Genomic DNA, 17,071 nt, shown 5'->3' with positions numbered 1-17,071 from the left:
AGCAGGCAAAAGCACCTTTAATATCGTCATAATATCAGGAAAGGTGTACTCTCCCATCAGTAACATGTCTTTAATTTCTCGGTGGAAACCCGCTGGGTCCTTGTCGTGACTAGGTACTACTTTTTTCATTTCTAATAATTCCATTTTTGATATGGGTGTGTAAACAAATACACGGTGAAACTCATTGTCTTCGCCTTTTATTGGGTGCACTTCTCGTAAAGGATTTTGTCTATCCATATAGTACGGTGCTCTTTCTCTGCGGGGCAGCGAGAGAGGATCCGGACTTACAAAAAGGACATACTGCTTACGTGACACTAATATCTCTTTAATTAGCTTGTTACTAGAACCTCTCCATCTGTTCGTGAGTAGTTCCGTTAATATATCAGGTAAAGGACCAGGGTCAGCATGTTGGCTCTTATATAATATGAGGAGTTGCTGAATCATATATATTCCAGCTAAACGTTGTTCATCTGTACTGAGATTAAAAAACGTGTGTGCTACGGTCTCATCACCGTATTTTTCAGGACTGTCAATCCAGTGAACGGCTGATCTGGCTAATTCTTGCTCATCCATGGAATCGAGGAGGTGGTAACCCCTTCGTTCTCGTAGTATCTTGTCTGCGGCTTGAAACGAATGTTCAGGAGACTTCAGATTTATTACAGGCGTCGGATACGTTCTGCTATTATTTGGACATACAGAGTGTATGGGATCAGAAAAACATCTAGTACTTTCACAGTATCTTCCTCTGCCTACATAGGCTATGGTCTCTGACTGTCTTGCGGAATTCCCTGATTCGGACACTTCATCTGGCTCAAACTCGTCTGTTCCCAATCTTTCTTCATGAATACGCTCTATTTCTTTACGTATTTTTCGGCACATGGCTATTATACAATTTTGCTTATCGTGTCTCCCTTCTGATATATTCTGACTCCATCTTGTAAGAATAAGCATTGCATTCGGGTCTACCCCCGGACGATCTTGATTTCTGATTACACAGTTTATGAGGAAACGTAACAGTTCCCCCTGTATCTCTACTTTCTGGAATTCCATAGCTCTGTTAATACATCCTGGATCTCGTCCTGTTTGAACAAAATGATATATGTTATCTAGATGCGTAATCATCCCTGGTAACCTCGCTAAATACTCTGCGGCTCGCCTGATACGTAATGATGCCAGGACCATTTCATCCTCTTTACCAACCACCGGGTCATATCTACAATTTACAAGGAGTTCCTTAAGCGTACGTTCACTTACGAATTTAGGTGTACGTGAATGTGCTGACTCTTGAAAGACAAGTTTATTTATTCTAGGTGGTGTAAAAGTACTGCTAGCACCTCCCGTGGCCCTATCTGGGGCGTCGGGTGTGAATGGGTTCGTTGAACGTGACACAGCAACTATGGGTGTCGATACCTCTGTAGAGTCGACTGCGGAGACAGATGCGGAAACAGATGTGCTTGCCGACGCTTGTGTCGGAACTTGCTGTTGCACGGGGACAGATACCTGATCCTGACGTTGAACCCCTCCGCCAGACGGTCTATGTGGTGCGGCGTTAGCATACTCGGGGGCTGCATCGTCTAGATATGAGGAAAGAAAAACATCTTCTGCGGTTCTGGGATGCCCTTTTGGATGTACCTTAATTGGAAATAATGGGGGTGGCAAGTCTTTTGGCATCTCTGGAGCAGCCTTAGGTAGTCCTTCGGCTAGAAGGGGATACATACCATTCATAAGAGCATTTCTTTGTCTATTTACTTGTTCTGATTTCACTCGGATACCTTCCTTAATTAATAGATTTTCTTCAACTTTATTTGAACTTTCTTTACTCCTCTCTTCTTGTCTACGTGCTTTTTCTGTTCGTCTATGAGATTCCTTACGCCATAACTCAACAGCGTCTTTCTGTGACTGTCTGACCTTTCTTTTCCATAACTCTTCCTCCACTTTCATGATGCACTCTGCATCCCAGGTTCCCGCTACGGGCCACCTTTGACTTTCCGGCAATCCCTTGGTATAATCTACCCATAGATCAAGAAACAATATGGCATCTAAGCCATGTTTATGGTACATAAAATGCCCTGGAGTGTCCCTAGGAGGAATAGGAACTGCTTCTTCAAGCACCCCTTTTCTAGTAGTAATCTGTCTTAACTTCGAGAAGAGCGGCATATTTACAACTGATCTGATACTTACTCTTGAATTTTCTTAATACGAAAAACACAATAAATGAACAGTGAACAATGAACAGTCATTCATACCACAATATGCAAGACATTTTCTGAATACTTTAAACATTAAACATTAAACATTATAACAATGATCGACAATGATGACAGTCTGCCTAACTAATCACCACGCTGAATTCTTGACAATAACTGAATACTTCGGAATACTTGATATACTGCTAAACAGTACATATACACTGCTAAACAGTGCAGACCGGATTTGTGTACCCAAATCCGTCTTGACCGGCACAACCTATGTGCGCGTCAACACGCCTCCCCGGCGATGGTACTCACCGAGTAGCTCCTTGAAACGGAAGGCCTCAGAGAATGGACAGGACTCGATAACTGCGGACAGCGGACCCTCTGGACGTCGGGATTTCGGAAAACCTGGTGGGCCTCAGTATACCTCGGATCTTGCTCTCTCAGCTAGGCTCTGGTCGGGATACTTCGCACTTCTCACCGCCTCGTCTGGGTTGATCGCAGCCTCAGTCGCCCCCGCTTGACCGGAGGGAGCTTACAGGAAATCCTGCTGGTACGCGTTTATGGTCCGTCCAGCTGTGGCAGGAGACCGGGCCTGCAACGCACCGCCGGCGCGTGAGATGAGAAAGTGTCCCTGTTCGGGCGCCATTATGTGGTAAATAAAAATACCGGACTGAATTTCATACGGAATCTTAAAATAAAGTAAATAGCTCAAAATAACAAGAGGCAGAATCCGTGGTATAAGAGGTTTTCTAAATGGGCTTTATTCCATTCAAAATGGCCGACTCGAGTCGCGGCCTTCAGGTTCCGTCACCACGAGGGTTCAGGAAGTGAAGTACAATAATTTATTGACAGACATGTATTTTTATAATAAGTACATTACAATGAAACGAATGTAGAAGGCGTAACATTTGATAAGAAAAGTGACAAAACAGGTACGTAATCGAAACTAGGCGTAATAAGGAATAAAAGAAACATGATTGGTTTGCATTATCAGACATAGGTGGATCTATAAGATAATACTTGGCATAGATGCGCGCGCAGCAGCATGACGTGTAATTGACGTGCAACTAGGGGGTGAAGGGGACTTGACATTTAGCTCTACATGTGGAGACGAGAAGTCTGGGGGTCAAGTCAACCTAATCCCAAATCATATCTAACATCCTATGTTTAAAGAACTATGTTATCCACAAGGAAGAGACTCTCGGACAGAATCTATTCTATACTGACTGTGTGCGTGTACAAGCGTCTAAGTGTCTATATGAGATGCGAGGGATAGAAAACTTTCCATGGCAACAGGGCTATGAATCACTTGCAGGAGGACGGAAAGGCTGAGTCCTTTGCTTGTGAGCTAAAGGAAATGTTTACCTAAATCACTAGACAGGAATGCATCGGCTGAAGAGCAAAATAGATAATTCGAAGGTGAAATACAGCTTCTTGGCAGGCATGCGAAAACTGGCCGAGGCAGGCACCGTTAGCTGCACAGGGAGTAGGACAAAGTTCATGGATACAGATGCGAGCTCAAGCTGAAGCTGTCAGAGACAGAGAGCAGGGAAAGGCTTGAGGACAGAATCGGGCCTACTTGCCTGAACTGTAAAAATGAAGTAACTTAGCCATATAAAGTCGGTGGCCTTTCATACTTAGGAATCGAATATCCAGCCCTGTGATGGCGGATCTGACAGAGAACATGTCGACGGTAGACACACATATGTTTGCGTCTTAGAAACTGGAACTGGAGGGAACATACATGTACTTGTAACATGCATATAGAACCGTTGGGGTCCAAGATAGGGGACATAACTGATCAGGAAAATCCACATTTCCACAGTTTCATCAGGGGATTGAGATGAAGATGCTTTGCAGGTCAAAATAGAAGAAAGGACTGCGTTAAGGAATGTCATATGGAAGTATTGCTTGGATTAATTACTAGTAATCTTAATTTGGAATCACTGTTCCTCTTGTCAGATTTATTTACTGCCATCCCATTCGATGAAAAATGCATGCTTTTCAACTGAACTTATTTCTCAAGCTCATGAAAGAAATTGTTATTGTTATGTGCCATTTATGTGCCACACAATTACCCTTTATTGTTGCAGCATAACACATTTTGAATGACTTGTCAGACAGTTCCAGGGTTTACATTACAGAATAGAGACAATGATTATAACATGATTAGGAGATGGATTTCCCTTTATGACCTCTACATCTATCATGCCTTTTAGAAGGACAGCCCTTTCTCATTTTAATAATATGAGTCATTTTGTTAAGGTTTCATTTATTTGCTTATTTAGCTATTTTCTATAGCTGCAACCTAGGCAGCAAAAACAAAAGACTAGGTTCACAAAGGGCCTCCGTACTCATGGGGACGCCCCAAAGTCGTGGTGGAGTCTTCACAATCGGAAAAATAATCTCCACAATGAGAATTCTCATTGCGGAGATTTTGCCCCAAGAGCGGACATTGCCCCTTGACTGTGGGGCCTTGGCCATTAGTGCAGAGGCCATTTGTGAATCAGGCCCAAGGTGATGGAAGAATGCTAGAATTGCCCTAACTTGCTGCCGACTACTCAAGCCACAATCTTGTCAATCATTCTTCACCCACTATGCCACTCTAGACAGAGGCCGTCACACTCAGAAATCTACTGCAACAAATGATAAAGCCCAAACCAGTGTGGTATGGGACTCAACCTGGTTTGGGATCAACTGTTTCTATTGGAGAAGGACCAAGGTTCATTTGATTATGGTTGCTAGCTGTCCAGAGTAACATAGTTAGCAAAAAAACAACAGACTGGAATGTTGCGCGAAAAATAATCAACTACTGAGGTGAATTCCAGAATTCCACCCATCATATTTTTATTTTCTTCCGTTTGATGTCTTGTGCACGACTGATTGGCTGGAAGTGGGTTTTGTGCTTATAGTTCCATAGGAAACAAACTATTCCTCACTGATGAGGCCTAAACAGGGTGAACCTAGTCTGTGGTTGCATGTGTTCCCACCTGGAAGGGATCTGGCCTTGTGGATCCGGCTGAACTGTTCCCATTGCTGCAGGACCAACACTGATTTGCATGTGGCTGTTCTTTGTCTAGAGTGGCTTAGTTGATCATAAAAAGAATGGACTGGAATGCAGCTCCAAGTCTTTACCAGTGGCTGAGATGAATTCAAGCACTAATTCCATTGCCTTTTAGTTTTCATTAGTGATTTGGCAACCGGTGCCTGTCTAGTGAAGCAGATGTAGCTGAATGGAGTAAGGCCTAGGTCAAGGAAAGTAACATATAGTTAAGAATATTACCTGCACTTAATTTTAGTTTTTTGTGCTGGAGATTTCAAAATGCTGTTTTGCTGCTTAGGCGTTCACACATTCTTACATACCATGTAACACAGGCGATGAGTCTTTTTTATAGATGCAGTAGGGACTGCGTGAGAAGAAGTGAGCCGTTTGCAGTGCAGAAGATTAGAACCAGCTGAGTAATGATATATTTGAAGTAGGTCTAAAGTTAATTAGTTTATTTCCATACAAAAAACTACAAAAAACTCTACCAGGCAGGATGCCAAGCAACAGAAGTGCAAAGTCTGTACTGCCCCTTGACTTAAAAACTACGAACATTATAAAAGAGTGGCATGGCGGACTGAACTGATATGCAAAGTCTAAATTCAGATATGGAAACATAAAAAAAAGAGAACTGACTTTATAATGTGTGTTGTCTATGCCACTAATCATATATTAGATGGTTAAAAAACCATCAATAACTATTTGCAAACTTTAAAGCATAGTAGAACACACAAAACTAATCAGTCCACAGAACACTTCCTTGTGAAAGGAATCTGTGTCCAAACTTGCATCTGCTTGATATTGCTACTTATGGCCTTTGAACCAGCATTAACTGTCTCACCACACTATTCTTTATTTTTATTTTATGCATGCATAGAGGGGCTTTTGGTCATGGCTCATCATTCATCAATCTGTTAAAATGAAATTTCCATTGCTTCTCATTGGTTTGTGTGCTTGCCACTTACTTTTCCTTCATTTCTATTGGCGGTAGAATACTATTTCCTATTGTTCCTCATGTGTTTCTCTTATCAGTATCCATGGTCCAAGTACTGTTTTCACCCACTTTGGTGGAACGTCTTTTAATCACCTCTGTGTGCTTTGTGGGAAGCCAAACACTCTGATCATAACTCACACTCAACAGTCCCTCCGGGGCCAAAGCAGGGACCACTCTAGTGCCCCCTTTTGAGCAGCGCACTCACCAGTACCTCCAGGGCCGAAGCAGGGACCCTCTCTAGTGCTACCTTTTAAGCAGTCCACTCACCAGTACCCCCATGGCTGAAGCAGGGACCCACTCTAGTTAAATAGTGCTTTGTGATTGGGTTTACATTTCAAAGTGCAGTTAATATGAAGCTGCCCTGAAGCTGATTGGCGTTTCCTGCTTTGCCATTAAAAACCGAGCGTGGTGCAAGATGCGGGCTACACCCCGGTCGTGGATGACAAGCGATTACCTTTTAGAAATTACTTTGGTAACAAATCAAAAAACAAACTCTACGTTGGAATTCATGAAATATAAAAGGAAAGATTAAAACATTTAAAAAAGATGGTGCACGTCTTTTCCTGGATTCCCATTTGATAGACCAATGGCTGGGACTCTTGTACATTTTAATTCTGACTACAAGGAGAGGAGGCTCAAACTTGCTGTCTAGTACATCAGTTATTCCCCAACCACTCACCTTTAAACCTCTTATGGGTGGTCCTGATGAATGTGGTTTCAATTTGAAAGTCGCCACCAAAACATGCGTTGACCTGGCTGTTGTGATACCCAAGCCTACAACACTTTCACGGACATCTTTCAAGTTGTGTTCACCGCACTATTTATAGTGTATGTGATCTAGGCGGGGTGGCGGGTGCATGTGATGAGAGAGTGGTAATGTGTGGTGGTATGACAGGTTAGAATTATCATGTGGTAATGATTTGGGGGACACATACATTTTTAAATTTATGCCTTCCTCATTCAGGAACCCGCTGCCAATGCAGGGAAGGAAGAAAAATCTAAATAATCTGCACAAGTGCTCTGTGGTCCCCTGTAACCTCCTTCTTGTACAATACAGAGGAAAATTTGTATCAAATATTTTGAAAATGCGACTTTTTTTTATAATTCTAATATACATTTGTAAACTAGGAGGAATTCCACCCATATCCTCCCCTTTTTGTAAAACCTATTACAGTTTTTGGGATCTTGTTTTAAAAATTAAATGTTCCAGCCAGTGTGTGATGGTGATGACCAGCTGTGTAGGGCATTCCTTATGCTTCAAACAGACAATGTTTTTGGCCAGAAGTGTAACGTGATGTATGTATGTAACTGGGGGGGGGGGTTAAGAACTTTTTTCTGCTCTCAGCCCACATTGTGTATTGGGTCTTCCTCTAAGAATCATGTGCTATTTGATGCAATGGAAAGCTTACCACATTTCATTACTCTCCAAACATTACAATTCATAATTACCAACTGGGCCCATAAACGTACAATTCTTTATCATCATCTTAATTATCAAACCTTGGTCCTCCAATGGATCTTTTTGTTGAGCTAACAGGGACTTGAATATTTGGAGACCGTGAATTACCTTATGAGGACCAAGAATAAAGAAATGCACAATACATGCCTATTTCATCACCTTCCTCAGTGTCATCAAAACCACATACCTAGAGACAAGAACGTTTTGACCCAAAGAAAAGACACACAATACAATAATGATTTCTCATGGAAAACATGTATCTAAAGCCTCAATTTGTATGGTCAGAGCAAGAAATCATATTTCATATCAGATTTAATACCAGGTAATTAATAAAAATAGCCAAACAATACAATACAGATTCAGAAACGTACATTTGCTGGTTGCCTAGAGAGACACATAGAAAATTGAGATTTAGTTTCAGATCATACAAACGAAAATAAGGCCGTCATATAATACCTTTTTGATAGAGATCTGATCAAGTCAGAATTGCAACACAGTGTGCCACAGAATGAGTCAGTTAACACTCCAACCGAAAGGTTATATCCTGCTCAACTTTACCAAAGTGCAGGTTCATGACAGTCAGGAAAGTTCAGTTTGGCATTGAGGGAAATAAAAAGTCAGTCTGACAGCATATCAGGCAGGGAAAATAGAAATGACAGCGAGCCCCGACTACTCCTCCAAGGGGCATTTATACTTCCAAAAGTTCATGGTTCACACCCACAAAGTATTTTTTCTCTCAGCTCATATGGTTTCCATTAGCTGCTCACGGTGGCTGCTCATAGTGTGATCAATACCTCACTAACAATCCGGAAACATTAAGTGATCCTTTTACAAATACATTAAGAGCCAAATTGTATATAGTGCCATATTTCCCACGGAAATATGAAAACTTACTTTTACTCACAGTCTGTCTGTTCCCAGATGCTTTCTCTGGGTTTGGAATCATATTAATACATTTCTGTCAAACGTGTTGCTAAATCAAAAGTGAACTCTTTGTTTTAGAGTACAGAAAAGAAACTTCACGAAAAGTTCACACAGCGTCCAAAGTGACTACTTCAGCTTGATTCTGCCTTTTGAGTAAGAAAAAAAAAACATCTGAGACCTACATGAAATTCTGCTAAATCATTATCACGCTATTGATTATTATAAATCACACATTATTAACTGAATTTTGAGTTTTCTTGATTAATTCAATCCCTATTCTTCTTGAGCAATTATATATCAATATTAGGCGCTACTAAAAAAAGAAAAAATCATTTGCTTGTTTTATCATTTCTCAGGACAATGTTTTTGTGTCACTTTGTAATAAACGTCCATGTATACCCACACCTCATCTTCCTGTCTACGATTACATCCTGCTTTAATCCAACCTTCTCTCTCTGCTTGTGGCACTGCATCTTGCAATTCTCTGATCTCTTCCCAAGCTTCCACAACTGAAACCATCAACTTGCATTCTGTGTCATCAAACTTTTCCTTCAAAGATTCCCCTTTGAATGCACAATAATTTAGGGTGCAATAATGTGCAGTCTCATCAGCATATGCCATTGCCATCTGAGACATAATCATGGTCAGTTTGGTGAGCTGAACATTCCACGATTGCAATCTGAGTCGGCAGTTGTCGTGCCATCAGTAGGTTTTTCACACACTCTGTTTCATATTGGTGAAGCACAAGAGGTCATGAACCCACGTTGAGACCACAACTGCCCAAAATCATGCACCACCCCAAAACCATATTGATTAACTGTAAATATGGTTACTCTCATTTGCTGTAATGCTGCAAGCCCTAGTAAGTGCAATCAGTTAAGCCACCTGTGCTGAATACACTTCTTTCCAACATGATGCTTCAACCACACCCACAACAGTACAGATTGCATATGTAGCTCTCAAGGTACCTCCTGAATCTCTCAAGCATGATCCATTCACAAAGAAAACATGATCTGGCTCAGGCAACGGGGTGTCGTGGGTGTCAGATCGCGGTTTCCGGTTTGGTACATAATTCGGACACGTCAAGACAATCATGATCAGCTTCATCCACCACCTTCATATCCTGGTAATGGCATCAAGGTAGCTGGGTTCAAACTTGTGCATCTTGTCACAGTCACAGTTTCCGCACCCAGAATCACTTGTTCATATTTTGTTAATCGACTGCTCGTAAGATGCTGTGTTCAAGTTTGAGTCAACAAAATCTCAACAGAATGTGGCACATACACTTTCAAAGGATGACCCATCACAATATTTTCACACTGCTCCAAACTCACACATGTCACAGCGACAGCTTTGAAACATCCAGGTAAAGCAGCAGCTATGGGATCTAATGTAGCTGAAAAATATGCAACAGGTCTGCAATCAGTTCCATGCATTTGCGTTAAAAACCGCGCTCACTGCAAAACAGAGTACATTTCTTGTTAAAGTCAGACATTCCCAAAGCTAGAGCTCAACGCAAACTGTCTCGCAGTTCAAGAAAAGAGCGCATGCATTCTTCATTCTATGGTACAGGATCAGACACATCTTTGTGTGTCAATCTCTGAAGTGGCTTGGCTAGTAGAGAAAAATTTAGTATCCACTACCTGCAATAACCAACCATTCCCAAAAACGTTCAAACCTCCTTTTGTGTATTAGGCAGTTTCATCTGCAAAATAGCAGTGATTCGATCTTGTGACACCTTTTTCAATGTGGTGTCCTAAATAGAGAACTTCTCTTTTACAAAACTGGAGTTTTGCTGGTCACACCGCTCACTGCCAAATGATTCAGTAAGTCAACGGTATCAGTACCGCAAGTTTCTTTAGCTCCTGATGCGACCACCAAATCAGCAATGTACTGTACTAGCACAGAGTGATTCTGCATTTCCAAAGATTACAAATTTCTCTTAAATATTTGAATGAAGATTGAGGGACTTTCCGTATACCCTTGTGGAACTCGGCACAATAAACATTGGATGTCGGAATGCAAGGGAATGGAGAAAAAAGCTTGAAACAAGTCAATCACTGAAAACCAGTCTGCTTCACACGGGGTCTGATATAGAATCACAGCAGGATTTGGTACTATTGGACAACAAAGTATCACAATGTGATAAATGTTTCGCAAATCCTGAACATTTCTGTATTTTCCGTTTGGTTTTCGTATGCTCATGATAGGTGAATTACACGGACTGCCCAAAATCTCTCAGAGAATTCCTTGTTCGATCAGAGTCTCAATCAATGGTGTTATTCCAGAAATAGTCTCGGGTCTTAAATTATATGCTGGAGGTCTTGTGTATTCTGCATTTGGTTTTACTGTGATTTGAAATGGAGCTACTCCTTTCATCAATCCAATATTCTTTCCTGTAAAATCCCACACTTCAGGTAAAACAAGGTGTCTTAGCACAGGGAGTAAGTAATTTTCCGTAACTAAAGGATACAAGCCCTTTACTTGCGACATTTTAAACACTTCATCCTCATACTTAGTATGAAATTATGTTCCTTCTGGAGTACAATAGATGGAACAATTCATTTTGCACAACAAATCTCGCCCTAACAAATTTACCAGACTAGAATCACACACCACAAATGTATGTAAATCCTCAAAAGATGCAAACTGTACATGCATATGTTCTGTCACTGGGGTTGAAATCAATTGATTTGATACTCCTGCTACTTGGATTCTTTCTCCCAAGAGGGGTAGGTTGGGAATTTTCACAGTTCTCACAGTGGATCGGGTAGCACCAGTATCTACAAGGAATGAAATAGGTGCTCCATTCACCTTGTCCTCCACGTAAGGACCATTCCAATCTACCTATAAGGATGCGCCAAGCACAAATTCCTCTTCCCCTCTCAGGCACCGTCATTGAGACGTATCAGAGTCACTGTCATCCATCTGTAATGACTATTGTGATGCCACTTGCACATTTAGATTTACTTGTTTATTTGTATGAAAACCCATTTTTAATCTGTATTTCTGTACCTGTCCATTCAAATTTGGCATGGGAGCTTGAGGCATATTTTGATTCTGATCCCTTACATTTGACATCAGCTGATTAATCATACCATTATTCACCTGTGACTGTACCACTCCATCTGCGCCTGTCACAATTGTCTGTCCATTCACTTGATTAGCCAAATTAGACTTACACTTGTGCTTCCAATGCCCGAAATTGCTGCAATTGTGACATGGAAATGCCTTTTTCAGCATCTCTATATTTGATCCTCGTTCCCTTCCTTGAGGCATCAAAGTCTACATGGAATTTACCATCACACCCTTCATACCAGTGGTAGTCTGACCATTTCTCTATATCAGACCTGAAAAATCAGAATCAAAATCTATATTTCCTTTCTTAGCTGCTCTCATTTGTGCCAACATCAATTTATCTTTTAACTTTTTTTGTTGCCTTATCAATATCGTCTCCACAATACTTAGCATAATGAAGTGTTTCATCTATGGACTTACTCGGCCAACAAATTAAATGCTGCTGAATCATAGCTCTAATCTCAGGTCTTAAACCATACACAAAACGATACACAAAATGTCCCATACCTTTTTCTAACACATTCTCAATTCCACTATACTGTTTGAATGCTTGTAGAAGTCTCTCGTGGTACGCATGAACTGACTCTTTCAATTCTTGAGTAGTCCTTGAGTAGTCCTGTCTATTTTTACCCAATCCATTTCTTTCAGGGAAATCTTTCCATTCAAATATGTAACGACCTGATTATACTTTTTCATCACTTCTGCTTATGGTGCATCTGTTTTTGGATCTCAAGCAGGCTCTGTCCCTGACCAATCATCAGCAATTTTACATTTCACCCATACATTTGTTGGAACCACAATATCCAATATCAAATAAAGCATAAAACCTTTTAAACCTTTACAAACCTTTCCACTTGTTTATATCACTCGACAGGTTTCGCTCTCAACCTCGGGAACTCATTGGTAAAGGACAATATATCCCCTCTGTTCCTGGGGACATGGACATACCCTCCTCCTGGTAATTCTCTCATGGGATATGCCATTGCATCTACCTCACCCTTTTCCTTTTTACTTTCATTGGGTATAAAGGCACAATCATTGCCGCATCTTCCTTCTTTTTAGCCCATCTGCCTTCTCATCTATCTACTTCTCCCCATCGCTTCAAAGTAGTTAATATCTCATTAATCTGCAATCTTTTTCCAGAGGGATTCAAACTCTCCAAATCTCTGTGCCTAAAATCCAATTGAAATGTTTTCTGTACAGCTTTAGATTTTCAACATCCACCCCATATTTCTGTGCTACATCAGAAAAGTTCTCATGGCTATTTTTAGCCTTTCGTGTCATATCTTTACACATAAATAGAAATTCTTCATCACTATATCTCGCTAGTCTCTCTGGACTAAATTACCCAATATCATCTCTTCTAGTTCCACTTTTAATTTGCTCGCATCTATGCTCAGATTGATTTGCATTACCGTGTACGCTGCCAGTAGGAGCTATATCTCTAATCCGTCAAGTTTCTCTGGTGATGGACCTATTGATGTGCCCATTTCTGATCTCTGAGATTCTTCATTAGTTTCTCCTGCTCTCTGCAACACCTGTAGATTTGTTTCCATTTGCAAAACCCTACCATTAATTATTCGCTGACCTCTACTTGGCGTTTCAAGACTCTTTTATGCAACACTTATTGATGGTTCTATTCCCCCTTCCATGGCGGAATCCATTCTATTATTCATCTCTAACCTGCTCTCATGGATCTCAATTCTTCCTAATGTAGATAATGCTCCCTGATCTCTCGTCGTCTCGCTCATTTCATGCAACGAATGGGTTTCTCCCATTGTCCCAGTTGGAACTGTTATTGTATGAACCTGTGAAACTCCTAGTCCTGTGTGATATAAAGGAATAATTGGACCTGTAGCTACTGGCACTGATAATGCATCTGGACTATTTGCCATGACAATATTGGAAAAACCTGCTTTCTCAGGAGTCAGATCTCTATCTAAGAAAATATTTTTGTATGCTGGATGTAAATTTGCAGGTGGGGCTTCTGGCATTGAACCCATGAATGGATTTGTCCCTAAACTATTCTGTTCTTCATGATAAGGTGGAGGTCTATTTAGCAATAATTCATTCAATAATTCATCATCTATATCCTCTAGATTCTCGTCTGTAATGAGTACTTGAACTTTTGGCTCTTCAGTATGCTTCTTTTTCTCCTTCTTTATTCTAATCTACCATTACGGGATACATTAATGCACCCAAAGCAACATCTTGTCTCCATATTTTCTTCTGACAATCCCATTTTGCCTCTGCATATCGATTTAATGTATTGACATTTCTCTTTTTCCCTACAATGATATATTGATTATTACTGAATTAAGCATTTTAATCACTTCAGGAGCTTCATTATGCAGACATTATTTCATTTCAATACATATTCGAAGCTATAGTCACCGTAATCTCTATGTTAACTAAGGTTTGTTTCTCAAAACATGTGTTTACAGACATATATAGCATCATTTTTTCTCTCTCTTTGTTTACATTTTTCACGTTTGCACGTTATCAAACACTTCTGCATGCTTTTACGATGCAGTATGAAAACTCACTTTTTTCGATTTAACCAGTTTACATGTTTTCATCAAGAAAGAATTATCGAAAATCTCTTTTGATAGCGAGAATTGATAGAGGCAAACATCATTTAACTTTTATGCTCCATCATATGTGACGTTTTGGTAGCTTTGTTAAGTTTCACCTGCACAGCTGAGGAGCTTTTCACACGTGCAGAGCAAATCAATGTAATGAAATAAACTCTTACATAAAGCTTCTGAGCTGATGAAAAGTGTTTGTGCTCTCGTTCATTTGCCTCAGAGGTCCATTTTAACAACCCCTACCCAGCATTAAAACTCCTTTCCATTTCTTTTGCCAAACCATAAACTTCTCCCTGGTGGGTGTTAGGGTCTCTCGGAGAGGTCAAGGGTTACGAGATATCAGAAACTACAAGCTGTAAGAGGCAAAAACTGCAATTTGTTCCATATGTCCCGTCGCTTAAGGGTTGTTCTCAGCCAACATCATTATGGGAAGAGCCAAGCATTTCCACTGGAGCTCTGTCAAAGCTAATTTGCAGTTAAAGATCTGCAGAAGGTTCAAAGCTTTATAACTCCAAAGGGATTTCAGGAAATTATTTATTCACGTTAAGTGGCACAACCCGACCCTATTACCAACTGCAGCAGTGATGGAAACGTTCGAAGAATTAGTTAAACATCAACATGATAAAAGCAAGGCCTTATATCACTCGAGCACCTGAAACATCTGTGAAATGAGTTTAAAATGTTGCATAGTTCTCCATTAAAACACAAAGGCTTCACGTTTTTCTAGATGAATGATAAAGCAAATTACCTCTGGCCCAGGTGTTTCGAAGTTCTTTAGCTCGTTTTTTTTTATTCACTATGTTGCAGTTTATGATATTGTATAACTTTCCTTTGTGGACTCATTAACATGGGGAAGGGTAAAAGCATCCTTTGGCATCTGTGAGTAAAAATTATGTAACTTTGTGCCGAAGGCAGGAATGACAAAGGTCATAAAAAGATATTCTATAGCCATGATAACTTAACTTTATGAAGTATTTGACTATGTCATGGCAGTAACACAAGGAATCGATAGCTGTCCCAATGTCACGTGTGGAACATTTGGTTAGTCTATCGTTGAATATATCCCTTACAACCCCCAAATCGCCTCCGCAGCCAAACCTGCTTTTCACAATTTTCTGGGGGGGTTAGTCCTATATAGCACCAACATCACCCGATGGTACAGGAGTGCTTTATATTACCACCAGTTACTGAACAATATATAGCCTTTTCAATAAACAAGTCTTAACACATTCACAGAGTTTCTTTAACTTATATTGCATAACTGCTCACCAAGCTAAGACGTGCTACAAAAAATGTATTATTGATCACATTGGCAAAACCTTTTGCATTTGCCAATGCTTGTTACACTCTTTTCGACAAAGACAGCACACAGTTTCATTGCATGTTACTACTTAGAAAGCCAGCACTAACATTTTACTTGCACAGCAAACCAATCCCAATTTTAGCTTCCAACCCCCCCTAAATAACACCCACTTGAGTATAATTTTCTTTAGCATAACTTGCGCAATTTAGTTGTAGAGAGAAAATAAACAAGAAATTAAAATTGATTCAATTAACTGTTCCGCAAAACCATAATGACAAGTACAAATAAAAACTGTGTCTGCAGCTGAATTTTGATGATTTTATGAAAAGCAAATGGAAAGAAATGCTCATGCACATTTAAACACATACTTTCAATAATATGTCCTATTGAGGCCTAGCTACATCAAGTAAACCAAGCCTATGTTAAGTATTATTTTTCTAAATACAGTTTTGGTTCCACAATCCTTCCTCTGATATTTGAAAATGATCACACCACCAAACTATTACAACTCAGTCATCATTATTGATCTTGAAGGATTTTTCCCCTAGAGCGCTCTCAGATTTTCATAGATTTCAGCTTTCTTTTCATTGAGAGCAAATTCTTCCCTCCTTAATCGTTTAATTGTCTTCTTTTTCTTGTTCCTGCGAATATATAGAAATCCATATACAAATTGATTCACAAAACGTAAACATTAAAAACGCACTTAATACAATTGCCAATAATAATATTAATTAAGGAACCATTTTTACGAAAAAAACACACCCTATCCGGGAACCTATCTTTTCCAGATTTCAGGTTCTCCTAATGGGTAAATCTTATTTACAAGGTTTCTCATATTATCAACTTAGTTAATAATACTTTGATTATTATCTGAAATATATAAGTACAACACTGTGATGTAACATGACAAACACATTCCTTTTTTGCTGAAAGTATATCTAAAGCAATTTGATTTTAAATAGAATGCCATTGATCTGGTCACAAGTATTTCCTCATTAAGCTTAGTAAAGGCACCAGCTGTGTTATCTGCCAACCAATGCACTAAAGTGGACAATTTTCTAACATTCACATAATACAAAGCAATCTCTATAGGAGGATTCAAAACACCAAACGCATCTAATACTAGTTGGCCTACACTTCTTCTTTTCGCTCTTCCATGATGCATATTCATTAAACTATTTACATGTTCGATTTTAGGAAAGATGAAAGCTAAATAACAAGAACTTACCCAACCTTGTTGAAGAGTCAAATAAGCAGTTATTTTGCAAATATGAAAAATGCCTTTAAACATAAGATCAATAGGACCTTCCAAATAAAACCGAAAAATGATATAATTATAAGCACACACTATTCCCTATCATAACTGATTTATCATTCTCACTGTATTTAATTTGCATCATCCACACATTTCATAATTTTTTCTTCCAAGTTCTAAGGCTAAGATGTATTTTCAAATTGTTTATCACAATAGTTTCTCTAGAATCAAA

This window comes from Triturus cristatus, chromosome 2_1, assembly GCF_964204655.1.
Source record: "Triturus cristatus chromosome 2_1, aTriCri1.1, whole genome shotgun sequence".
Classification (NCBI taxonomy): Eukaryota; Metazoa; Chordata; class Amphibia; order Caudata; family Salamandridae; genus Triturus; species Triturus cristatus.
The sequence above is the reverse complement of the archived record's forward strand: the minus strand, read 5'-3'. Positions refer to the sequence as shown.